Consider the following 27651-nt stretch of genomic DNA (forward strand, 5'->3'; position numbering starts at 1 on the left):
TGGTCCCGCAACCTTTACTTGTGTCGACACTATAGCCTCGCTAAAGTAAAGGGGGTTATTACTTAGACATGTAAATTGATTCACTGATTAGAAATGTAAACCAACTTCTAAAGACAGAACATCAACATTAAAATCTGTGGTAGACTCATCCACCTGATTATGTTGTTGGGTAAATTTAATCTTTGTTGCATGCAAATTAAAGTACAGTGCCATTGATTATCTCACAGGGTGTCTCCAGGCAGTAAATCAGGATACACTGTCTCACTACATAATGTAGTGATGCATTCTCGATGTGACTTACTGGTGTGGGGCCACTGCAGCACAGAGCAACTTCTTAGTTGCCCCCTTCCTAGTTGATATCGATTTTATACACCCCATCACACAAGCATGTTTTTTGTTGATGTAGAAGTTCTGAGAAGTTTCCTCTATTACTGCCCCTGTAGTTCCTCTATACAGCTGCCTCAGTAGTTGTTGGCCTCAGTGGAGTTTCACTGGTATAAAACTAATGTAAAGAACAGATGAATCAAGTCACCTTTTTAAGTAGCTGACTCAGTTTGCTGGAAAATAACTGGGAAACGATACATGGTTAATTCACCACCATTTATAGTAACATGGTATAGCTGTTCAAGGCAGCAGTATATACTGTAAGAGTATTGGAGTATGACAAAAAGTTTCCTTTATCATAGTGGTTTAAACTCATCCAAAGAAGAGGATATTGACAAAACCTTCCACAACGCTTAGGCCCACAATAGAGTCTCAAGCGGGGCTCAGAAGGCCTTGTATGATCTTTGTGCACTTAGGTAAATTGCACACATTAGACCAGATTCTCTACCACAGTAAAGTGGCATAGCTCTAAAGTGGTGCTATAGCAGTTTACTCTGCATAGGATGTGGTCCATTATGTCTAATCAAGATAGAAAAAACAAAGACTAGACTTTTTTAAATAATGTAGTAAAAGAAAAAAAAATAACCCTCCTTAATTTAGGCATTTGTACTATTTGAAAAGAGCAGACCTTATGTGTACAAATGATGCTGTAAGTAATATCCCTACTTATTTCATAATATATAACAAGATGGGAGGCAATACACTGTATTTCAGCTTTCATGAATGATATCTCATGATTCATGTCACTGCAGGTGAGTTAATTATCTGTATTGAAAAGTTACTGATTTGCTGTTGATTTTTTTCAAGCTTGTTATATTTTTTAAACTGGTTCTCAGCTAAATTAATTCTTTTAAAACCAGAATTTATTATCATTATTACTGAAGTAACACAAGAAACATAAAATCAGTGTTAATCAGCTGACTGCTAAATCTTCATTTGCTTATTCTAAAGTAAATTTTGTGTATTCAGTGTAAAGCTGCAAATAGTGATTTAGGTTTTCTCCAGAACCAAGAAGCTTTGACATACTTAAATGATATAATAGGGTTAATTTATATATGGAAATACTTATAATCTATTTACAAAATATAAAATAAAGCATTAACATGCTAATTTAATAATTGCTCATTTAGAGGAGCAGATTGTAAGAGCATTCTTTTCTAAACTTATCAGTCATATTCCCTGAATTAGATTGATGTACTCAGTTATGCAAAAATACTTCTCCATATGCTAGGGAAAAATGTATTTGAAAAACTTAATTAAGAGATTTGATAATTAGTTTTACTATGTTCATACTTTTTACCCCTTTAGAAGAGTGTTCGAGGTTCCACTCCGCACAGCTACCTTCATGATGCATACACCAAAATTCTCTATATCTAAGTCTAAAGATAGGAACCTTCTGTTGTATCTTACGCTATTAGACAAATGGTACATAACTACATGAAAGCTGATTAAAAATTTTTAAAAATAGTGTTTGATCCAGACAGTGATGTCTTTTGGCTTATTTCTCAGACTATTATTTTATTTATGTAAGGATGGCAAATAAACTCATTCTTATCCTCCTGTCCATCTAGGTAAATAACAAAATGTTTACTACTTTAACTTGTGAGATACAAGATAAAATACTGAGCTAAAATATGTAAGGTAACCACTCTTTTAATACGGAAAAAAAAAATGGTCAGGAACTCTTCACAAAACACTGTAGCTTTCCATTTCCACCTCATCAGTCAAGACAGTTTTCATATTTAGAAAAGTAGTTGTGCTAAGCCTTTCCTGTATTGTAATTCTTGATATACTGTACATCCTTTTCATAAAGTATCTCAGAGAGCAGCTAGATCACTTTGTAATCTCTCTCAGCTTTTTTCTGTTTGCTGTCATTTTAAATAGGCTGCTGGCTTTGAAAGTTGATGACAGGAATTTGGCGTATGTTGGTAGCACTCTGGCAAGATGAGCTGATCAGTTAGCAACTGTGGATATTCTCATCCGTATAAGTGCCTAATCCTTTTTTTGAGCCCTACTAAACTCTTGACCTAAATGATAGCTTGCAGCAATGAATTCCCTCAGACCATCTACATACTGAGTATCCATTTTGAATGTGTTGCCTCTCAAATTCATTGCTTGCCTTCCTCTGTTTGGATTATGAAAGAGAGTAAATAGCAGCACCTGACTAAACTTCTTTGATAACATTCATTATATTACCACCTTTTATTATATCTTCCGAAATTAATTTCCTCCCTTAATTAATCTGTTCAATATGTTCTCAGATAGAAATCTTCCTATGCACTAATCACTATAGATCTAGAAATCTAACTCTGTACATACAGGGGATAATGCACACCCACTGGATGTCATAAAGTATATATCTATTCAGTTTCTTGTCACTACCATGATGCTCTTACCTTTGCCAGTAGGAATTATGCTTTCATCTCTAAATTATGAACATAACCCTATTTATTCTAGCCCTCGCAGTGTTTATTTTCTTTGTACTCCTCTGCGGTAGTTAAAACACCAAAATAAACTTAAGCCTTATTCAAGAGGGGTATTTTTTTCAGTTTTGTTACAAAGCTAAGTATTGACACAGAATATGAATATTAACAGCACTGATTCTGGAAAATCTTCTTTTATTTGAAGTGACATTATTTATCTTTAGTTCACTTCCTGCTTTTACAGTCTGTAACAAAATAGTCATATTTTTTAATGTTTTAGAACCAGAAAATTATTACAGTAAATATTTTGTTTGTGATTTAGTACTGCATTCTTTGATTAAAATAAGACCAGTGACTCATTGTGGGTCAGACCCATTCTCACCACAAAATAAATACATATGGTGAAAAAAAAATCAGTTCTATTGTATTTAAATGTCTAAGGGTCAGATCTTCAGCTGGTGAAAATCCATTGATGCTACACTGATTTACACCAGATAAGGATCCAGCCCTAAAACGTATCATACTAATACAGTAGCTAAAATTCAGTACGGAAAAAAAAAAAAGAAGGCATTACAGAATTTTATCCTCAACATTAGCAACATAGGCATATTAAAATATTTATTATGATTGAGGTCCTAACTGAAAGAAGTCTGACTGTTTTAATTCTTGTTCCCCCCTTGGACAGGAGTGTACTTATAACTAAGCCATCAAACATATTGCATTCAAATTTGACCCACTGGCAGAATGTTCATAAAGAACTGGTACAGACTCTGGATTCTCTGTTATCAAAGAACAATTTGGACAAATGTGCACTTACTCCTAAACCGAAGTAATAATTCAAATTGCATGTGTTTTTACAATGATTTAATCTCAAAATAATACTGGGATGTCATTACATTTACTCTTCTAAAATTGATGTTAAAAGTCAATATAAAAGGAACATAGCCTATTCTGGTGTGGCAAATCTTATTGGAGCATCTAGGCCAGTAGGCATTGGTATTTTTGGTAGTGGCCAAATTCTTCTCCGATTTTTAGGAAGGCAAAAATTCCCTATAATGGAATTTAGCCAGTGGCAGGTGTGGGTGGGGTATACATCCCTGATACTACAGGCAATCCACTCATGTCCTGAAATGTGATCTTGAGGATCTTTCATTAACTGAGCTTGCATAGCTTAGAGTTCATATTAATGTTCAGAAAACTATTCAGAACTTTAAAATGTAGCCACAATAATTGAATTAACTTCCTAGAGCACTGAATTCCACCCATCAATTATTGTTGCATACATGTTCATTAGTTCTAAACAGATCAAACTGCTCAAGATAGTTAAGACCAAAGAAGACTGTGAAAGAACTTCAAAAAGACATCACAAAACTAAATGATTGGGCAACAAAATGGCAAATTTGAAATGTAATGTGAATAAATGTAATGTAATGCACACTGGAAAAAATAACCCCAACTATACATACAATATGATAGGGGCTAATTTAGCTACAACTAATCAGGAAAAAGATCTTGGAGTCATCGTAGATAGGGCTCTGAAGATGTCCATGCAGTGTGCAGCAGCAGTCAAAAAAGCAAACAGGATGTTAGCAATCATTAAAAAAGGGACAGAGAATATCTTATTGTCTTTATATAAATCCATGGTACGCCCACATCTTGAATATTGCATACAGATGTGGTCCCCACATCTCAAAAAAGATATACTGGCATTAGAAAAGGTTCAGAAAAGGGCAACTAAAATGATTAGGGGTTTGGAACGGGTCCCATATGAGGAGAGATTAAAGAGGCTAGGACTTTTCAGCTTGGAAAAGAGGAGACTAAGGGGGGATATGATAGAGGTATGTAAAATCATGAATGGTGTGGAGAAAGTGAATAAGGAAAAGTTATTTACTTGTTCCCATAATATAAGAACTAGGGGCCACCAAATGAAATTAATGGGCAGCAGGTTTAAAACAAATAAAAGGAAGTTCTTCTTTACACAGCGCACAGTCAACCTGTGGAAATCCTTGCCTGAGGAGGTTGTGAAGGCTAGGACTATAACAGGGTTTAAAAGAGAACTGGATAAATTCATGGAGGTTAAGTCCATTAATGGCTATTAGCCAGGATGGGCAAGGAATGGCTAGCCTCTGTTTGTCAGAGGGTGGAGATGGATGGCAGAAGAGAGATAACTTGATCATTACCTGTTAGGTTCGCTCCCTCTGGGGCTCCTGGCATTGGCCACTGTCGGTAGACAGGATATTGGGCTGGATGGACCTTTGGTCTGACCCAATATGGCCATTCTTCTGTTCTTCTGTTCTTATGACCTTACTGGGGGGTTGGAAAATCTGTTTTAAGGAGGATCTTGAGATTTCAACATTTTGTCTTCATTCTGATTAAGGAATGAAACCTTTTAAAGAAAATTGGAGGAGAAAAAAATTTGGTCAATTGAAATATTTCATTTCAACAAAATCAAAATGTTCTTACTCAATTTCACCCTTTTCAGTTTTGTTACATATTAATATTTAAGGTAATCCAAAATCAAAAACTGAAAACAAAAAGTCATTTCAAAATGAAAAATCGAAACATGTCATCCTGAAAATGTGTAAACAGGATATTTCAAAATTGTTGGGGGCAGAGGAGGCTTCTCATTTTTTCTGTGAAATGAAAGGCTAGTGAAATCCACACCATTTCGAACATCCATGCATTATTTAATACTTTCGATTTAAGAATTTTTCAAAGCAGGTTTTCATAATAAAGAAGTTTGCAGTTCATGGTGAAACATGGAAGCTGAATTTTTAAATATATTTTTCTGCCTAAGGTTTTTTTATAGTTCCTGTGACCATAGTAACTAAACTTTAGATTCAAATATTCTATTACTGAACTATCATAATAAATATTGTTCTTTGTATGAGAAAATATATCTAGCCACTGCTTTCAATAAAGATCATCAGACTGGATTATATATCTCTTATGCATAAGTTAAACTTTGAAAAACTTCTGAATAACCATCAGCAACCTGAGAAAATGTAATTTTGAAAATAATTTGTTAAGTAAAGGAAAACAACTGATCTAGTTAAAATATAGTCGGAGTAGAAACTATTCCTCTTCAAACCATTTGCACTCCAAAAGGAGCAACTAAATTGTATTAAAAATTCAAATGTTCTTATTCATGCGGGCAATAATACAGTTTAAATTTTAAAATTCAGTCAAAGATGCATTATATCTTAGTCTCATTATAATTAGTCCCAACCTCTGAAGATATTTACATTATTCTTGCTTGTACAGTAAGCAAATATATAGGGCCCTACCAAATTCACAGCCACGCAAAACACGTCACGGATCGTGAAATCTGGTCTTTTGTGTGCTTTTACCCGAAACCATACAGATTTCATGGGGGAGACCAGCATTTCTCAACTCCCTGCTCAAAAGGGAGTTGCAGGGGGGTCCGAAGCAGCTGCGTAGCCAGGTGGAGGAAACACAGGGAGCGATCCAAAAAAAAGGCGCCACCCGCTGTGGCGCTTTTACTCCTCCAGCGGCGCTCCGGTGGCAGGCCCTCACTCGCTCTGGGTGTCTTTGGTGGCACTGAAGGTCCCGCTGCCGAGGTGCCCCTGAAGACCCAGAGTGAGTGAAGGTCCTGCCGCCGAAGACCCGGAGCGCCGGCGGGTGAGTAAAAGCGCCGCAGCGGGTGGTGCCTTTTTTTTGGATCGCTCCCGCTGTTCCCTCAACAGGGGAAAATTTAAAAGGCGCCAAGACATTGACAAGGCGCCACCTGTGCTCAGTAGGGGAGCAGCCACTGCCCCGCTCCCCCCCTAGCTATGCCACTGGTCCTAAGGTTATTTTAGGGGGTTGCAGTATTGTCACCCTTACTTCTGCGCTGCCTTCAGAGCTTGGCGGTCGGAGAGTGGCGGCTGCTGACTGAGGCACTAGCTCTGCGCAGAAGTAAGGGTGACAATACCATACCATGCCATTGTTCACTTCTATGATGCTGCTGGCAGTGGCTCAGCTTCAAACCTCGTTTTGAAGCATGTAGATGGGCAATAGGGCTTTCAAAGTACAAATTACAATCGACAAAAACCTAGTAACTGTTTGACAAACTGAGAAAATGAAGAAGACATAAGTCAAGAAGTAGAGCTGGAAACTGGAGAGCTTAACATATTTTCACAGCTTGCTTCACTGAAAACTCAAAAGTAACACACAATTGCTTTTTTAACAAGGAATTCTGAGATATTCTGGGGGATTAGTGTCAATTTGACACTAGTTCTTCCAGAACATTTTAAAATCTACTTTTAAGGGTCAGGTAAAGGAATTATCAAGAAAATAATGATTATGGAGTAAAACAGTTTTAAAAGGAGATTAAATACCCAACTAAGAGCCATCAATAGCTTACAACCTATGATGGTTGGGGTTATATTTTAAAACATTAAAGTAAGATTGACATTGCTTGATGAAGAAAAAATGATTACCTCTTTAAGAAATGGCACAGAAGTACTTACGCAATGCTGATAGATGTTATATTAAAAACCTAAGATACATAAATATGGCTAGGGCTGTAAAATAATATGTTGTGGCAAAACCCTGCTGGAGAGTGCTAAGTAACTGGCAGAAGAATTTAACTGAATTCTAACTGTGAATTTTAACTGACAAGCCACAAATAGCCAGCTAGACAATGTCCACTGCTGCAGGATGTCATAAGGCATTTGAAACTAAAAGGACATGTGTGATGCAAGTCTAAGCATATGATCAGATGTGACCAGTGAAGAGGCTGTATGAATTTAAGGTGGGGGATCAGTCTTGGAAGGTATCTAGGTGTGACAAAGACTCAACGGTGATGAAGATGAGACCAGAATAAAGGAGGAAATTCTGGAGATTAGAAAATGGACTGTGAATGCTGCTTTCACAGATCACTTGGAGAAAGGTGAGACAGTTTTTGATTGAGAGGGGGAACTAGTTGAAGTGGTATGGGCTCAGATTCTGAAAGGTACTAAAACATGTACCTAACAAGCAGCACTTTCTTATATTGTAAACTTATGCTGTCTCTTAGGTCTTGTCTACACTGGCAAGTTTCTGCGCAGTAAAGCAGCTTTCTGTGGTGTAACGCCCAAGATGTACACACTGCCAAGCCACTTAGTGTGCAGAAATTGCGCAATTGCAGTGCTGTAAAAAAAAACCCACCCCGACGAGAAGCATATAGTTTTCTGCGCTGGGACTATAGTGCCACGGTGCCAGTGTAGACACCCTGGTGGATTACAGTGCTGTAATTGGCCTCTGGGAGATGTCCCATAATTCCTGTTCTTGCCTCTCTGGTCATTGGTTTGAACTCTACTGCCCTGCCCTCAGGTGACCAATTGTGAGCTCTAGCCCTTAAATTCCTTGGGAATTTTGAAAGTCCCCTTCCTGTTTGCTTGGTGACGCATGCAGTGGTCTCAGCACATCTTTCCAGGTGACCATGCCTACTCCACGCACCTGGCGATCCCCCACTTGGTGCAATGCCGAGCTGCTGGACCTCATCAACATTTGGAGAGAGGAGGCTGTCCAGTTCCAGCTGCACTCCAGCCATATGAATTATGATACCTATGGACAGATTTCACAATGCATGACAGGGGTCATGACCGGGACACACTGCAAAGCAGGATCAAAGTGAAGGAGCTGCGGAACGCCTACCACAAGGCGCAGGAGGCAAACCACCACTCCAGTGCTGCACCCATGAGCTGCTGGTTCTACAAAAAGCTGGACACGATACTCAGTGGCGACCCCACCTCCACTGTGAAGGCCATTATAGATACTTCGGTGGCTCGCATGTCAGTCGAGAGTGGACCGAGCTAGGAGGAGGCAATCTTGGATGAGGATGTGTAGGGGGAGGGGGACCCAGAGGCAAAGGGTGACTCAGAGGTCAAAGATGCCTGCAGCCAGGAGCTCTTCTCTACCTCGGAGGAGGCTAATCAGTCTCAGCAGTTGGAGCTTGACAAAGCAGAAACAGAAGAGGAGGCCCCTAGTAAGTGGCTTTGATTTTGGGAATGGCTGAAGCGAGTTGTTGGGGGCAGGAGGGTTGCAGAAAGCAGGCTTGTGTCCGTATGATGCACGTACTACCATGTGCCTAGTCTGAGCGGCAGAACATGGTGTTGATTACTCCCTCACTTCACGAAATCTGCCTCAGAGATCTCCAGGAAACTATCATGGAGATACTGGGCAATCCGCTGCTTCAGGTTCTTTGGCAGAGCTGCTTTGTTTCTTGGCCCATTAAGGGTAACTTTCCTGCACCACTCTGCCATCACTCCGGGGGGGGGGGGGGGGGGGGGGGGGGCGAAGGGGTGGACCATTGCTGCACACAGACGAGCCGCATAAGGGCCAGGGCGAAAGCTGCAGTCTTGCAGAAGATGCTCCCTTGATTCCCTGCTCACTCTCAGCAGTGAAATATTTTCCATAATGAACACAGCCTGTGGAAATTGTGGGGACAGTAATGATTATAAGGCCCCCGCCCTACAGTGCTGGCTCTCCCCAAGAGAGACGTCACCAGTGTACAGTATGATCCTGGAACACTGATTTCCCCTGCCCCTGTGGCTACTCACCATTTTGGGGGGTTTGTGGCTCATGTGTGCTGGCCTGGGGTCAGCCAGTTAATGACAGGTATGTGAATAGTGGCTGTGTTTTAAATCACTGCAACATTTTACAGAAGCAGTATTGTTTGCAACACACAGACCACTGATTCATTTTGGCTTCACAGATATGTCCTTGGGAGCCCAGCCTCTCTCTTTGTTATTGTCGGCTGAATCGTTGTGCAGAATTAGAAAGCGGCCATGAAAAACTAAAGAGGACTTTCTGCGTGATGTCATGATGCACGCCGTGGCTGAAAAACAAGAATTGAAGGAGTAGCGGGACAGCTAGAAGAGGGACCGAAAGGAGAACACAGCACGCCAGAATGAAGCCACGGAGTGTCTCTTAAACATTATGGAGCGCCAAGCGGACACGCTTCAGTCGCTACTAACACTGCAAACTGAGCAGCCCTGTGCCTGCCCTTCTCTGCAGCCACTGTTGCAAAACTCTTTCCCATGTGCCCCCCAGACACCACCAACACACTCTTATCAACCTCCTGGATGCAGTCTGTACCCCCTGCCTTCCACTCCTTCCCCGTCACCGTCCAGCCCTGCGGAATCCCAGTACCCACTGCACTCAACACCCACCCTTTGCAGTTTAGCCCTGCCGAAGTACAGTACCCGCTGCACCATACTCCAAAGGTTGCCTGTGATATCTGGACATGCACAAATTTTTAACCATCCTGGGACCTCACTCCTTCTGAGACCCTCCCTTCCCCCCATACCCCTCAGTTCTGGTGTGTTTTTTGTTTGTCTCTCTCCTCTGGTGGTTGTTTTTCTAATAAAAGATTGTTTTGGTTTGAAAGCAATCTTTATTCCATTAATTGAAAGCAAACAGAGCTCTGCAAAGCAACAGGCAATTTTCTTAAACCTTCACAGTGCATCGTCTGCACTGATCACAATCACCTCCTAGCATCACAAGCACTGCACTCCCAAGCATAGCAACAAATATTAGTGGCTTTCAGCTTCAAATTGCTGCCTCAAGCATCCCTGATCCTTATAGCCCCGCGTTGTGCCCCTCTGATAGCCCTGGTCTCTGGTTCAAATTCATCCTCCAGGTGCTGAGCCTCAGCAGTCCAGCCCTGAGTGAAGCTTTCACCCTTCCCTTCACAAATATTACGGAGTGTACAGCATGCGGCTATAAGCATAGGAATATTGTCATTGGCCAGGTCCAGCATCCCATATAGGCAGTGCCAGCGGGCATTTAAATGACCAAAAGCACACTCAGTCATTCTGACCTTGCTGAGCCTGTTGTTGAACTGCTCCTTGCTGCTGTCACGGTTCCCCGTGTATGGCTTCATAAGACACAGAATTAAGGGGTCTCCCAGGATCACAATGGGCATTTCGACTTCCCCTATGGTGATCTTCTGGTCCGGGAAGAAAGTCCCTGATTGCAGCTTCCTGAACAGGCCAGTGTTCCAAAAGATGCATGCATCATGCACCCTTCCGGCCCAGCCTGTGTTAATGTCTATGAAACGTCCACGGTTATCCAAAAGCTCCTGGAGAACCATAGAGAAATACCCCTTCCAATTAACGTGCTAGGTGGTCTGGTGCCAGAATTGGAATATGTGTTCCATCTCTTGCCCCCTGCAGTTAGGGAAGCCCATTTGTGCAAAGCCATCCACCATGTCACACACGTTGTCCAGAGTCAGTCAGAGTAGGATGCGATTAATGGCCCTGCACACTTCTGTCACCAATGGTCGACTTTCCCACTCTAAACTGGTTAGTGGCCGATTGGTAGCCATCCGGAGTAGCCAGCTTCCACAGTGCAATCGCTATACACTTCTCCAACAACAGGGCAGCACTCATTCTCGTGTCCTTGCACTGCAGGGCTAGGGCAAGCTCACCACACAGTCCCATGAAAGTGGCTTTCCTCATCTGAAAGTTCTGCAGCCACTGCTCATCATCCCCAGATGTGCACGATGATGTGATCCCACCACTCAGTGCTTCTTTCCCAAGACCAAAAGAGGCATTCCACTGTGGTCAGCACCTCCGTGAATGCCACAAGCAATCTCGTGTGGCGAGATCAATGTTGCACTCCTCTTGCCTTTGTAGTTTAAGGAATAACTCCACTACCACTTGTGACATGTCAGTGAGAGAGAGCAGCATATTGGTCAACAGTGCAGGATCCATTCCTGCAGACCGAAGAGGCAGAGCATGCAGTACACAAACTGTTGAAAAATGGCGCCAAACGTGGACGGAAGCATAGGGATTACTGGGATACGAAGCAATTCATCATGGGGCATTGGGACAGGACTCCCAATACCCCGCGACCCCCTCTGCCTTCCCACAACTCTTAGTGGCAGAAGAGGAAGAGATGCTCTGTGGGATAGCTGCCCAGAATGCACTGATCCAAATACCGATGGAAGTGCCACAAGTGTCAACACGTTATTGTGCAGACAGCTGACAGTGTGAACACACAACAGCAGTTTCCCTTCAGCGCTCTCTAAGCAGCAATGTAACTGCTGGCAATGTAATTCTGCCAGTGTAGACATACTCTAACTGTATCGCTAGTTGTTTCCATAGTGGTGTTTAAAGTGTGCTAGGTTACATACCCATGAAACAAAATTTCTTAAAAATGGAGCCAGGTTGCTAAGGGGCATACATGTTTAGTACCATCTGGAGGAAAACAACCTCTGATTGGTTGCTTTTTCCCACCTTCTGAAAAAGAGCAGCCAATTAAGACTGCTTCAGGAAACAGGTGGGTCTCCCCCTTCAGGAGCTGACACCGTTCTCATAGGAGAGGACAGGGGAGGGAGCAGAACTGGCTGTTATGGGTGGCTCCACTGTCTCCTCTCTGTTCCCCTTTTGAGAGAAAGGGGACATTCCTCTGCTCCTACTCCCTCAACCATCCTCCCTACAACATCCAGCCTGGCCAGCAGGAGTGACATCCCCAAATGCAGCCCCCCTAGCTTGGGGGAGGGGGTGAAGATGCCCTGGAGCTTCAAGTGGAGGCAGAAGTGATGTAATGGACTGATGGGGCAGAACAAAGAAAAGGGCATTATTAATGGGGGCTGGAGGGAGCAGAAGGAATTGCTGAGCAGGGGAACAGCAGATGTGGGGATGATAATAGCCTCCCTCCCCCACACACACTTTTTTCAGTCCACTTTAAGCATAGTTCCCTAGAACAGTATTTTAGTGAGCTTTCCCTGTATTCATGTCTGCTGAATGGCATTCATTCCTCAGGCAATACTTCAGAGAATGATACACACACACATCTCAAACACTTCACACACTTTTATATCTGTTATGAGCACTAGAGTGAAAACATTTATTCTGTCAGTGACCTGCCGAGACTTCTCTCTCTCTCATTTTGTAAAGACAATATTTAATGGCAATGCAGCATTTACAGTAAACAGTCTCAATCCACCACAAACAGAGCAGTCTGTATCTTTAAGAAGCAACAGTCTCTATAACCAACTAACCCCTACAAACCCTCTCATTTTGGGGAAGCCAGCAATTTCCTTCTTCAAAAAACACACCCTGTGCTTTAAATGCAGTTTCCTTGCAATGAGCCAGTTTTTTGGACTGGCTTCTTTTTCTGTGCTCACAGTATTGCAAAACCTAACAAAATGAACTCTGTCTAATGATGCATCAGTGTTTTATTACAATTGTTACTGTGTGGCATCATTCTCTGCTCTAGCCAAATGGCTGTTTTGCTATCCATCAAGTTTGTGATTTCAAGTCTAGATTTCCAAAGAAGCAGTTGTATGCCTGCAGTAGACCTTACAGGCACATGTTTTTCTACATTGTTAGAATTTTGCTTATTTGCTAAAGCCCTCGGGCATGCAGAAGCGGGTTGAAAATTAAGTCTGATCAGAATGTTTCCAAGGTCAGCGAGTGCACAGATTTTATTTCTTCAAAATCTCTGTGCAGTAAGTGAAAATGGGCTTCAGTGTGCCAGCTGCTTTACTGTCTACTGTGTCTACACCTCTCTGGCCCCCATTAACTCTGCACTCCTCTGGGCAGGTCTGAGAGCTGCCACATCATTGATCATCTGTACTCTGTTCTATTGAAACACTCCATAAATAATCGGCTGGACACAATACATTAACATTTTATTTATCTATACTAATTAACTATTTACAAAAGCAAAAACATAAGGACAAATAATCCACCTGTAAACAAAAAAATGTCTGATGGCTCTCTTTCAGCCCCTCAAAAAATCACTAGGGTGACACTAGAGTGATCTGTGGCTGTTTATTTCAGGATGGGCACTGTCAAAATAGCATCTCCAAGATGTAAAAGTATGATGGTTGCCATCATGGTTGACATATCTGAGATCGAATCAGGGAACTCCAAATCTAAAAGCATGAGCTGCTGAAGGTTAAAAATCAAGATTCCTCAGCTGAAGTTGCAACAGACTCATATTCTCTGTGCATGGGACATAACGGGGTGTGTGTAACACACACTAACCAGTGGGTTACAAGAGCAATGCATGAGGAAAAAAAATCATAGAATTATTACCTTACTGTGACATTAAGTCATTCCAAATGAATACAATCTCTGTGTTTCTCTTCCATGGCCAAGTTCATTTGCTTCCTCCCTACTCATTCCATTTGGGGAACTTGACTATGTAGGGCTTGGGGGGAAAGTAGCTGCTGCAGAGGTAGTTGTCCGTTAGAGGGCCTACATCACTCCTATTTCTGGAGCCTGGAGGGAAACACAAGAGCAAAATAAACCATTAGTATTCCTTAAAATACTACTCATTCATGACTTCAGCCTGAGTGCATCAGACTACAACAACTAAAAGTATGAAGGTTTATTATGTACAATACAAATTAAAATACAAATTAAAAACCAAGGAGCTTGGTAAACTTCTGTCTCACCACACTAGTTAACAAGAAGTCAAAGATGCAGTCTCCCTAGGCTTTTCCAGCCCTTATCTCTTCACCCAGACACTGGACATGATGAGTGGTTACTGAAAACCAGTTTCATCACATATTGGGTCCTTCTAATCTTGAGTGATCAGCCACATAGCCAGGTCTATGTACAACTCTGATTGTACCCAATAATCACACTGCTGCCAATCCCTTAGTAACTACAATCTAAAGGTTTATTAATAAAAGATGAAGATCATAGATCATATACATACAATAATAGATCATATATATTCAATCATTGCAATTTCCTTATATCAGGTTTGTAGCAGTGATGTTACAGTGCTGGCTTATAAAGTCTCTCTGATAACTTCCAAAAGATTGGAAGATCCTCAGTCCATAGTTCAATATGCTCCTTTTAGTTGAAAATCTACAGTCCAGAGATTCAGGGCAGGAAAGAGGCCAAATGGAATCTCCCCAGGTGTCTTCTATACGCTTTGCCATATGCCTGGACATTTTCTGTTTCAAACAAAGCTCACAACCCAATTTCTGGAAAGTTAGTCCAGGTGGCGTCCAGGGTCACATGAGACTATCACATGTACTTACATGGCTTGATGACTCCCAGGGGCAGCCATTGCCTTATCTGTGATAAGGCAACCACAGGAAGATCTATTTGGGCAGAATGCATTCCTTCTATGGCTCCTTGTGAGAACTAAGTGTCTTTGATGGACCATCAAATTTTAATAGTCCATTCACAATCGGCTGGCTAGACTGGATGTAACCCTAGGAATAAACTCATTTGAGATATAGATACATAGCCAATATTCATAACTTCCAATACAGTGATGATACATGGATTTAAAGAGGATAATCTTATTTAGCAAATCATAACTTTTCCTTCGCCACATTACATGACACACTTTATACAAGACCTGTTGCAACAAAGTGATAAAAAGGACCATATTTCAGTTATCCAGCATCACAGCCTCTCCTTCTTGTGTGGACATAAAGCCTGATTCAAAGCCCACTGAAGCCAGTGGGAGTCTTTCCATTAACAATAACCTCTGGATCAGACCAATGGGGATGTGCAAAAGCTTTTGAAAATGTGGTCATCTTTGTATAAGCACAAAGTTCACCTGTATTTAAAAGAATATGAACACACACAAAAAATGAAAACTTGTCTGCCTAAGTTCTTTTTAAAAAAAAGACATTGGGTTATTAAAGGAAGATCTATTTAAACAGCTTGATATTTCAGCAACAAGATAAATCTAAAAGTTATTTTAAAATGTTATGCTGGCACACAATGTCTATTTAGAAACTCCTTTAATAACCTAAATTAACATTATTTTACAAATTTAAAAGTCTGACAAAGTTTTGACTGCTTGCCTTTGTCAGATGATTCAAATATTTGAAAAATGATAACAAATTTCAACAGGCACGAAATGGAGCTGAAATAGTCCATAGATATCTTCTCATCTTTTCAATGTTACAGATATTACATAACAAATAAGATTTGTTATTAAAGTAGTGGTCTTCTCTTTGCTAAATCTAGTTATCTCTAGTATATGTTATTGGATCGTTAACCACTAACAAATTTCTAAAGCTAAAAATAGTACCAGGTACACAGAAAAGTATAACATTTCCACTGAAGTCAATGGGAATTCATTACATGATGAATATAAAGAAAAGAGATGATTGCAGCTGATATCTGCCATGAACAGCCAAGAAAAGAATTTTGCCTCTAACATCTGTAAAATGTATTTTTTGTACCTTAAGTGCCCTTCTCTCAGAAATCAAGAAACACTGTTCCTGTGTGTTAGGCTAAGACTATATTTGAAGCTGGAGTTGAGCCCCAGCTTCCGTACATTTATCTGTGCTAGCTTGATGAGAGATAGTGTGCTAAAAATAGTAATGTAGCCACAGTAGCCTGGACAGTGGTGAGTGGCAGCATGGTCTAGCTGCCCCAAGTACAAGCCTTCGTGGACCCTGTGGGTACTCAGGGTATCTAGCTTGCCATTGCCCATGCTACTGCGGCCATACTACCATTTTTAGTGTGCTAGCTCAATGAACACTAGCACAAGTATGTTTGCATGAGCTGGGGAACACTCCCCCCAGTTCCAAGTGTAGACATAGCCTTAGAGATGTGTTTTCTCTTTGCTGCTCAAATCTCCATGCTTGTGACTGTGACTTGTTGAAAATGGACGGTACAGACTAGAATGGAAAGTATAATAATCTTTGTTTGTAATTAGAATCCATTTCAAGTATTCAACATCCACATCCAGATAAGTTCAATTCATTAAAAAAAACTCACTCTTTCCTGTAAAATATTTCACTTACAGCCAAATTTTTCAAAGCATTTAGTGACTTAACTCCTGTTGTTTAAAATGGGAATTCCCACTCATTCCAAGTGGAGTTATGTACCTAAATACCTTTAAAAATCTGGTCATTACTCTCTCTAAAATTATAGCAACACATAGCTGTGATGGGGCTCGAGAAACCCAGGGCTGAGTCACCTTACACCCCTTGTCACAAACTAGCAAGAGGGAGTCTTGCTTGTGCTTAGCTGCATGTCAGCTTCCTGATGTCAGCAACCTGTTAGCCTGTCAAGCACTCTCCTCTGGGCAATGCTAGTACCTACTTTCCATTGCAGGTTAACAATAGGGGTATCCCAGTCCCGAGTCCCTTTGAAGTGTTCCCCTGTACTGCCCAGCCTCTTATCCACTGAACAGTATACACACTACCTTGTATGATTCAACTCTGGATCAGCATCTTGCTTAATATCACAGCACTTAGGTTGATTTATAGTGAAAATAAGGAGGAGTTTCTTACCAAAGTTTCAAGTGATAGTGCGTAAGGGTATTGGAAACAAAAGGTTACATAAAAAACAAAACCATAACATGCTTCCTAGAGACTAAACTGAACTAACAGGTTAACTTCTTGTCTGAAGAAGTTAAGATCCCGTTTTCATGAATGCAAATGCACAACCCATTTACTTCTTATGTGCAGGTTAAGGAGATGTCTTCTTTGCCTTATACTTATACTCCCCAAAGTTCATTATCTGTACTGAGAGACAGCATAATCACCCTGGCTTGTTTTTCCTGTGTGCAGCTACTCTGCTGACTTCACATGTCTTCAATAACTTCTTATGTAAGTGGGCATCCCTTGTATTAGCTTGCAATGCTCAATTTGCATCTGACAGAGAAGGAGATGAATAAACAGCTCTTGTCTGATAGAAAACCTGCTTCTTCACCTCTGCAGGTGACGCATATCTTGACACAGGGTCTAAAAACATTTTCAGGATATATACAGAACTCCTTATATCAGTACATACATTTTACAACAATATTAATTACCATTTTGACCCTGACTTTCTTTTAAGACCTCACATGACATTCTTTGGTGAACCGGAGTGTACATAGCAGAATTAGGACAATCCTGTAACCTCCTTATCTGTTAACATTAAGGTATTCTTGGTCACAATATCATCTTCCATTAGAAAACAAGCCTGAAGGAGATATATCATCATTGTTATGACAAGTATGTTCCTTGTTTTTAAATTAGGTTAATAGTTATTTTATTTTAGGGTTCAAAAAAGAACTAGATAAGTTCATGGAGGGTAGGTCCATCAATGTCTATAAGCCAGGATGGGTAGGGATGCAAGCCCATGCTCTGAGTGTTCCTAGCCTCTGTTTTCCAGAAGCTGGGAGTGGATGACAGAGGATGGATCACTTAATGATTGCCTGTTCTGTTCATTCTCTCTGAAGCACCTGGTGTTGACCACTGTGAGAAGACAGGATACTGGTCAAGCCATTGGTCTGACCCACTATGGCCATTCTTATGTTCTTATTTTAAGATATAAGGTACATCAGTTTTGCTAGGATCTGGCTTGAGGATTTATGGTTGGGAAAGGTTGCATATACCAGTGACTGTATGTACATTAGCTGCATGTACATTAGCAACTTTAATACCAATTTTTCAGCATTGCTACAACTGCACTGTGGCTAGCAATGGTGTAAGCACTTGCATAGACAGCATTTTTCCACAGAGCCATGAAAATGTGACCCAAGTTAGGCAATGAAAATGCATATTTAGGCATCTAACTAAGAGGCCTAATATCCGAAAGTGATGAGTTGTCACACATTCCAATCTTTTGAGTTTAACCACTCTAAAATTCATGCCTCCTTGATTTAGGCACCTATATTTGAAAAATTGCCTATATGTCTACATGCATGGATTGTTTTTTTACATAAATAGATGGACTAATTCAAGAATTTCTTGCTAAAAATAATAAGAAAGATCAATGAAGAACATATGAAATGGAGGTATAACTTCTTGATCTTTAAAGCAATACCTGGCTGTAAGGATGTAAAAACTGACTTGATCATGGAGATAACAGCAAAACCAAACAAGATAGATGGGATGGAAAATAAAGAGGGATAGGGTGGGTGAGGTAATACCTTTTACAGGGCCGACACCATCATAGGGCCTAATCACATCAGCCACTATCAGAGGCTCGTTCACCTGCACATCTACCAATGTGATATATGCCAACATGTGCCAGCAATGCCCCTCTGCCATGTACATTGGCCAAACTGGACAGTCTCTACGTAAAAGAATAAATGGACACAAATCAGATGTCAAGAATTATAACATTCAGAAACAAGTCGGAGAACACGTCAATCTCTTCGGTCACTCGATTACAGACCTAAAAGTGGCAATTCTTCAACAAAAAATCTTCAAAAACAGACTCCAATGAGAGACTGCTGAATTGGAATTAATTTGCAAACTGGATACAATTAACTTAGGCTTGAATAAAGACTGGGAGTGGATGTGTCATTACACAAAGTAAAACTATTTCCCCGTGTTTATTCCCACCCGCCCCGTCCCCACTGTTCCTCAGATGTCAACTGCTGCAAAAAGCCCACCTTGATTATCACTACAAAAGGTTCCCCCCCCCCACCCCCGCTCTCCTGCTGGTAATAGCTCACCTTACCTGATAACTCTGGTTACAGTGTGTATGGTAACACCCATTGTTTCATGTTCTCTGTATATATAAATCTCCCACTGCCACTGAATGCATCTGATGAAGTGAGCTATAGCTCACGAAAGCTTATGGTTAAATAAATTTGTTCGTCTCTAAGGTGCCACAAGTACTCCTTTTCTTTTTACATACTTCAAGGGAACATTTAAGGTGAAGTAGCCTGTTAAAACCCCTCCAGTCATAGAGTGGAAAGGGTGGGGGGGAGCAACTAGGGGGAATTTCCCCACAATAACTTGTGTTGACTGAGGCATACCTTCTAGAAAGACATCCAGTCTTGATTTATAGACATCAAGAGACAGAAATTCAACTTCCTTTGATAGTTTGTTCTAATGGTTAAGCATACTCACTGTTAAAAAAAAATTGTGCTTTATTTCTATTTTGAATATGTTTGGCTGTTGCTTCCCGGCGTTTGTTCTTGCTACATCTTTGTCCGCTAGGTTAAAGAGCTCTTTTAGTATCAGTTATTTTCTCACATATGCCATAATCAAGTCACTTTTCAATCTTCTTGATAAACTCCTAAAATCATTCACTGTAAGGCACTTTCACTCTTTCATGGACTCTTTAACTCAGGTTTCAGAGTAACAGCCGTGTTAGTCTGTATTCGCAAAAAGAAAAGGAGGACTTGTGGCACCTTAGAGACTAACAAATTTATTTGAGCATAAGCTTTCGTGAGCTACATCGTGATGCATCTGATGAAGTGAGCTGTAGCTCACGAAAGCTTATGCTCAAATAAATTGGTTAGTCTCTAAGGTGCCACAGGTACTCCTTTTGTTTAACTCAGGAGAGCAAGGTAGAAGCATACACCCCAGTTTCTGAGACCTCACATTAAAATGCATTGTACTGGTGCAAGACTGCTGGACCATTCCCCCCTTTTTATTTTATACCAGGGAGTAAAGCTCGACCAGCAATCGGCTTGGCTGACAGAAATCCTATTGTGTGCAATCTTTGGTGTACCCTTCCAAGGTTAGGGTAGAGTGAAGGGCAATTGAAACGTTCCTTGATTAGTTACCTCTTGTTAGCTGATACCATACTTTAAAAACATTCTGAGATTAAGATACTTCTTAAGGTTATGCATCTTCCAGCTTTAGACAGAAGACAATTTCCAACTCTCTATAACTTAATTGCATTGTCTAGGAATCCATTCCCAGAATAGATACAGCTGCTGCATTTCTCTTTTTTAGAGAGATAATTATAATTAAGGGCAACTTGCTTAAGAAGATGGAATTAACAGTCTCTTATAGTTTTGAAGCAAGAGTGAGAATAAAAGCAGAGTTCAGCTCCTGCAGCAGTGAGATGAGAGATGCTTATCACAGCAGCAAGGGTCAAGGCTCTGTAGATTTTTTTTAAAGCGTTGAATTGCTGGAAAGAGTCCATGCAAGCCTTTTACTGGATTCAAGCTAGCTAGCTGAAAGTGATGTTTGTAATACATTTCACTAAACATTTAATTGTAGCTTTTTGGCATTATATAGAGTGATTTATATTAACATGTCTTATGTGAGAAGTATTCCATTTGCTTTTTGGACTATGGTCCTGGTAATATGGGGCACAGAACCACAATAAATTGCATATTTTTGCCAATCAATGCAGGGAAGAAACTACCCAATACACTGGAGCCAGGATAATAAGTGCCAACTTTTCCAGGCGCCGGTGGGTGCTTGCCCCGCCCCTTCCCCGCCCCATCCCAACCCCTTCCCCAAAGTCCTTGCCCCAACTCCGTCCCCTCCCTGCTCCTATTGGATCCCTTCTCCAAATCCCCACCCTGGCCCCACCTCTTCCTGGAGCACGCCACATTCCCCCTCCTCCCCCCTCCCTCCCAGCGCTTGCCCCAGTGAAACAGCTGTTTCACGTGGCAAGCACTGTGAGCTAGGGGGAGAAGTGGAGTGCTCAGGGAAGGAGGCGGAGGTGGAGTGGAGGTGAGCTGGGGCAGGGCGGGAAGCTGCCAGTGGGTGCAGAGCACCCACCAATTTTTCCCTGTGAGTGCTTCAGCCCTGGAGCACCCATGGGGTCGGCGCCTATGGCTAGGATTATACAAAACACATTGCTGTGTGATCCACAGGAGTGGAGCTGCTCAGTGGATAGGAAAACTCAAGTAAATGAGATCCTGTCTCCATCTTTTTGTGCCTTGCTGGATCCATAGAAGCAGGTAGTCATCATAAGCTTAAGGCTGCAATAATATTGCCTACCCAGCTTCAGGGAGGGAAAGCATCAAGGTGGTGGCTGAATTTTCAATGCCCCAAGAAGGTGGTAGGATAGGCCAGTGCACAGTGCACTGGATAGGAGGTCAGAAATCCTGGATTATTATATTCTTGGCTCTGTCACTGACCTGCTATGAACTTTGGGGAAGTCACTTCCCCTCTCTGTGCTCTGTTTTCCCATCTCATCCTTAGTCTTTCCTGTCTATTTAGATTCTGAACTCAATGTAGGGGTATGTGCTTTTACCATGTATTTGCATAATGCCTAGCACAGTAAGGCATTGATCTCAGTTAGACAGTACTGGGATATAAATAATAGTAATACATAAGTAGGGTATCTTTAGCCCCATGGCATCCTCTTGACCTTTATGGCTGAGCTCGGATTTTAGAGATTATTTAAGACCTTTAAGATTCTACCATACCTTACTGGCTGTGGGGTTAGGAGCCCCTGGCCTCCTTTTCAAGGCTGTGGGGGAAACACAATGAACATTTTCAGTGTGAACACCTTGGTTGTGCAGTGTGTGGCTGATGAGCCAGGTGGAGTCTCGGATCTTAACCCCTGGCAGGCTTGAATTGTCAGGGAGATAACTGGATAACCTAGTAGGTCTTTTTTATCTCTAACTTCTGCAATTGCTCAGCCATAGAAAAGGTGAACTTGTATTTAAATGGTTGTTTATGAGGTTGAGGCACACCTGAGCATGAAGAGGCTGCAGAGCTTGGGTGGCCTGAGAAATCCTTAGAACCTGTCTTACCTGGTCAGTAATGCCTGACTGAGCAGAAAACGGAACATTCTCACCGACCCTGCATCTGTAAGGAGGGGAGTATATTAAGTTCTTTTTCTTGTGTTCACTCATGGAAAAATGCACAAGCATATATATAAGTTATTTATGGCAATCAGAGTTATAAATATCTTAAATTTAATATTAACCTATTTCATTTTTGTATAATATGCGTTTAAAAAAATCCTTGTGGATGGTTGATAAAACATGGAAGATTGTGAAGAATATTCTCTTTAGAAACTGGTTTGTTTTATTGGTATATATATACTGAGATTTCCTTTCCCCTTATAATGTATTTTAAAAGGAGATATTTGGACAAAACCTGGGATTTTTGTGTTTTAAGAGTTCTGCTGCTCATTCCCTACCTGAAATCATAGAATCATAGGACTGGAAGGGACATTGAGAGGTCATCTAGTCCAGGTCATCTAGTCATGGAAGCACTAAGTATTATCTAGACCATCCCTGACAGGTGTTTGTCTAACCTGCTCTTAAAAATCTCCAATGATATAGATTCCACAACCTCCCTAGGCAATTTCTTCCAGTGCTTAATCACCCTCACAGTTAGGAAGTTTTTCCTGATGTCCAACCTAAACCTCCATTGCTGCAATTTAAGTCCATTGCTTCTTGTTCTATCCTCAGCGGTGAAGAAGTACAATTTTTCTCCCTCTTCCTTGTAACAATCTTTTATGTACCTTTAAACTGTTATCATTCCTCTCTCAGTCTTCTCTTTTCCAAACTAAACAAACCCATTTTTTCAATCTTCCCTCATAGGTGATGTTTTCTAGACCTTTAATCCATTTTGTTGTTCTTCTTGGACTTTCTCCAGTTTGTCTACATCTTTCCGGAAATGTCATGCCCAGAACTGGATACAATACTCCAGTGGAGGCCTAATCTGCGCAGAGTAGAGTGGAAGAATTTCTTCTTGTGTCTTGCTTACAACACTCCTGCTGAGAAATCCCAGAATGATGTTCCCTTTTTTTGCAACAGTGTTACACTGTTGATTCATATTTAGCTTGTGGTCCACTATGACCCTCAGATCCCTGCCCGCCGTACTTCTTCCTAGACAGTCATTCCCCATTTTGTATGGGTGCAACTGATTGTTCCTTCCTCAATGGAGTACCTTGCATTTGTCCTTATTGACTATCTTCCTATTTACTTCAGACCATTTCTCCAGTTTGTCCAGATCATTTTGAATTATGATCCTGTCCTCCAAATCACTTGCAACCCTTCCCAACTTGATATCGTCCGCAAACTTTATAAGTGTACTCTCTAAACCATAATCTAAATCATTGATGAAGATATTGAACAGAACCAGAACTGATTCCTGTGGAACCCCATTCGTTATGCCCTTCCCGCATGACTGTGAACCACTGATAACTACTCTCTGGGAACAGTTTTCCAACCAGTTATGCACCCACCTTATAGTAGTTCCATCTAGGTTGCATTTCCCTTGTTTGTTTATGAGAAGGTAATGCGAGACAGTATCAAAAAGCTTTACTAAATCAAGATATACCATGTCTACTGCTTCCCCTCCAGATCAACAAGGCTTGTTATCCTTCAAAGCAAGCTATCAGGTTGGTTTGACATGATTTGTTCCTGACAAATCCATGCTGACTGTTACTTCTCACCTTATTATCTTTTAAATGTTTGCAAATTCATTGCTTAATTATTTGTTCCATTATCTTTCCGGGTATAGAAGTTAAGCTGACTGGTCTGTAATTCTCTGGGTTGTCCTAATTTCCCTTTTTTATGGACTGGCACTATATTTGCCCTATTCCAGTCTTCTGGAATCTCTCCTTCTTCCATGACTTTTCAAAGATAATCGCTAATGGCTCAGATATCTCCTCAGTCAGCTCCTTGAGTATTCTAGGATGCATTTAATCAGGCCCTGGTAACTTGAAGACATCTAAGTTGTCTAAGTTATTTTTAACTTGCTTTTTCCCTATTTTAGCTTCTTCTGATCCTACCTTATTTTCACTGGCATTCACTATGTTAGACATCCAATTACCACCAACCGTCTTGGTGAAAACTGAAACAAAAAAGTCATTAAGTACCTCTGCCATTTCCACATTTTCTGTTATTATTTCAACCCCCTCATCAAGTAATGGGCCTATCCTGTCCTTGGTCTTCCTCTTGCTTCTAATGTATTTATAGAATGACCAATGACAGGGCAGGCCCGTTACTCAATGAGGGAGAGAAAATAATAACAGAAATGTGGAAATGGCAGAGGTGCTTACTGATTTCTTTGTTTTGGTTTCCACCAAGAAGGTTGGTGGTGATTGGATGTCTAATTCTAAGTAATTCTCTTTGCCACATCACAGTTGTTTCCACATGAATAGAGATCCCTTCAGCTATCTCATTCTTATGCTGCCAAACAACTATCCACCTGCTTTGTCTTCTGCATACTATAGGATGATCTGCATACTCTAGCAGAGGGCCCACATCCAAAATGGATTATATATGAACATAATTCATTTTGGGAGTGGGAATGGTAACAAGATATTCCATTTAATTTTGTTCATCTTAATCCTAGTTTCCTGTTCTTTTTTACTGTATTTGCCAATTTTCTAGCACCTTACACCTTCTGAAATAGGTCAAGATATTATCATTTATTAATATGTTGAGTGATCAGAGAAGGCAACTGAAGCAAAGATTTTTATAGGCAGATATGGTAGGGCCTATACTTGGGTTGCTCATCGCTTGAAGGAGAACTGCAGTGGAAAAAATAGTGTGTGATCACCTAATGAAACACAAGGCAGCCTTAATTCTGGCATTTCCTAACTTTTGGGTGATTGAGTTTGCAACCTTAACACTCTGTCTCTCCCACAGACACTTGATAATTTAGGCCTTGTCTATACTTAACTTGTAACAATGAAGAGTTTGGGCTTGTGTACATAGCACCACAACCCTTCTGTTGATCTGTTCCCCCTTCAAACAGAGCAAAGTTACCATGAACTAGGTACCTTTTAGTTCATATCAGCAGGGTCTACATGGGTGAGTCAGAGCATAACACATTAGAGCGTTTTACAGTCCACACCTCATTGTCCAGACTGTAACGCAGTCCAGACAAGCCCTAAGAGTGCTTCTGATATCATATCTAACGTCATTTGGGAAGTTCCTTCACTGGCAGAATTCCTCCTTCTGTGGGCATGTACTGAGGCTATGCTAGGGGGATATGCCGGCATAGCTATGGCAACATAAGTTCTGAATCTGAATATCATTACTACTGTGAACCTCTCAATATTAGCATGTGCAGACAAGCAAAATCTCTAGCAAGGGGAACCACATAAGAATCTAAACAACTAGATATATAGATACAAAGAATTTTAATGCCAAGGCAGATTATTATTGGCTTTTATTGGAAATCCCATATGCTGTAAATAACATTCTTCAGCCAAGTGGCACTCAAAGTACAAAGCTCCCTTTCCTTCCCTTGAAATCACCACTGACATTTTAGTAAGTAATATTTGACCCATATTCTCCAGTAAATCCAAAGGATTATTACTAGGGGTGATCACTTAAAACCTACATAATTTCTAGCCCTTTAATATGAGAGAACAGTATTTTCCACAGAATAAGATATGTTAGCAAATTTTATGCTGGAAACCCATAATATCACTGTGTCCTGTGAACTTTGTTCTTCTCCCTACTATGTCATTCAAAACTAATGAAAAAACATATTAAAGACGTACATGAAATGATTTCCTTTTTAGAAAATAGCACCTAGTCTTTCTCATGCATTAGTAATTAATATTCATGTTGGATTTTGTCTGGTTTGCTCAATTCTTTTTTTGCACTGAAGAGGATGATAATTTAAATGATATAATTTATTTTCTTGGGTGAAAAATTTAAAGTCATTAAATGACTGGCAGACCAGCCAACCTGTGTATAACCCATAACAACTTAACAAGAGGCATTATGATTGTATCAGGACAATTCACTAGTATGTGAATTTCGAAGAGATGTATTAGACCAGCAATCATTAACCCATTCATTTGTAGTAATAGAAATCAAGGATAGATGCTAAACATGTTTGTCTGTGTACCTGTATCCTGTTAGAAGTTCACAACTATAACCAAATGAGCTTTTAGATGTTAAATCCTTTTCATGTCTTAATGGCCTTGCATTATGTATGTGACTGTGTTCAGTTAACCTTAAGCTCAAAGATGTGAGATACTGCAGGAAACTAATAATATTATCTACATTGTCTTCAGCTTATCAATATCTGTTGTAATGAAGCACTGGCCAATTGCCTTGTGCAAATGAGTGTAACTAGATTAGCCGTGTATGAATAGATAATTGAATGCTAAATTCAAAATGGTGGGTCAGTGTGTGCTCAACAAAGAAGAATCCTCAGTACATGCTGTATTCAAAACACTTGACAGCCCAGTTCAGCTATAAAAGTGAAACCTTGGGCCTGATCTTGCATCTCTAGTCTGCTGAACTTTAAACAGGGTGGGAACTTTAAGATGTGGAACTGAGATCTTCCAAGTAGTTATTTGGAATACACTGGAAAATACATGGAAAGACTCTAACAGGCTTTACATCTAAGCTGCCTTTGGATTCTAACTTATTGGGGTAATTCGAAAGAGACTTTTGCAAGCCAGCAAATATATTACTGCCATAATCCTGATCTATGAACAGTGAAAATCACTTGTACGTATATGATTCCTTAACCATTTGATAAATTTCTTCTTTTCTTTTATTAATAAATCTTTAGTTAGTTTACTTAGGATTGCCTGAAAGCATGTGCGGTGGATGAATAATGACTGCCAGCTCCGCACCTTCTGCCCAAGGCCCCTCCCCATGCATGCCAGAGCCCCCAAACCCCACCTCCCCAACTGGAGAAGCCCTGAGGGCCCCCTCCTGCAACAAGAGGAGCCCCGGCCTGCCCGTCGCAGCCACATTGAGCTGAGCCACTGCCCTCCTCAAGTGCCAGTCTGAGCTGCCAGCCCCCCTGAGTGCGGGGCTGGCCCCAGCGCCAGTCTGAGCCGCCAGCCCACCCACCCCTGATAGCCCCCCCAGCCAAGTTGCTGGCACCTCTGCCAGTGCCGGGCTGAGCCACTGGCCACCCCGTACCCAAAGTCCCCCCCAGCCGAGCCGCTGCACCCCCCCGCTTCTGAAGGCCTCCCCCCGGCCCAGCCGCTGGCCCCATGCCCAGCCACCTCACTCCCCTGCCTGCCGCTGGCTCTCCGCATCCCTCCCCTCTCCCTGAGGAGGAGAGATGCAGTGAGCAGCAGGGACCTCTGGTGGTGGGGGTGGAGTGGAGGAGACATGGCAGGCACAGGCAGGCAGCAGCAGCAGGCAGTAGGGGCCTCAGGTAAGGGGCGGAGCCACCACGGCAGCACACCAGGGAAGGTTAAGCCTTCCCTGACCTACTATACCTGCCACCCATGGCTGGCAGAGTGATATTTGGATAAGATCTGAAATATATATTGACCTC

At 41.2% G+C, this 27651-nt stretch overlaps 1 protein-coding gene across 2 annotated transcripts in view; it reads left to right on the forward strand.

Moving 5' to 3' along the window:
* CSMD3 (CUB and Sushi multiple domains 3) overlaps positions 1 to 27651 on the forward strand; it is a 1174472-nt gene that overhangs the window by 330853 nt on the left and 815968 nt on the right. The window lies entirely within an intron of this gene.

Source organism: Chelonia mydas, chromosome 2 (genome assembly GCF_015237465.2).
Source record: "Chelonia mydas isolate rCheMyd1 chromosome 2, rCheMyd1.pri.v2, whole genome shotgun sequence".
In the NCBI taxonomy this organism is placed as follows: domain Eukaryota; kingdom Metazoa; phylum Chordata; order Testudines; family Cheloniidae; genus Chelonia; species Chelonia mydas.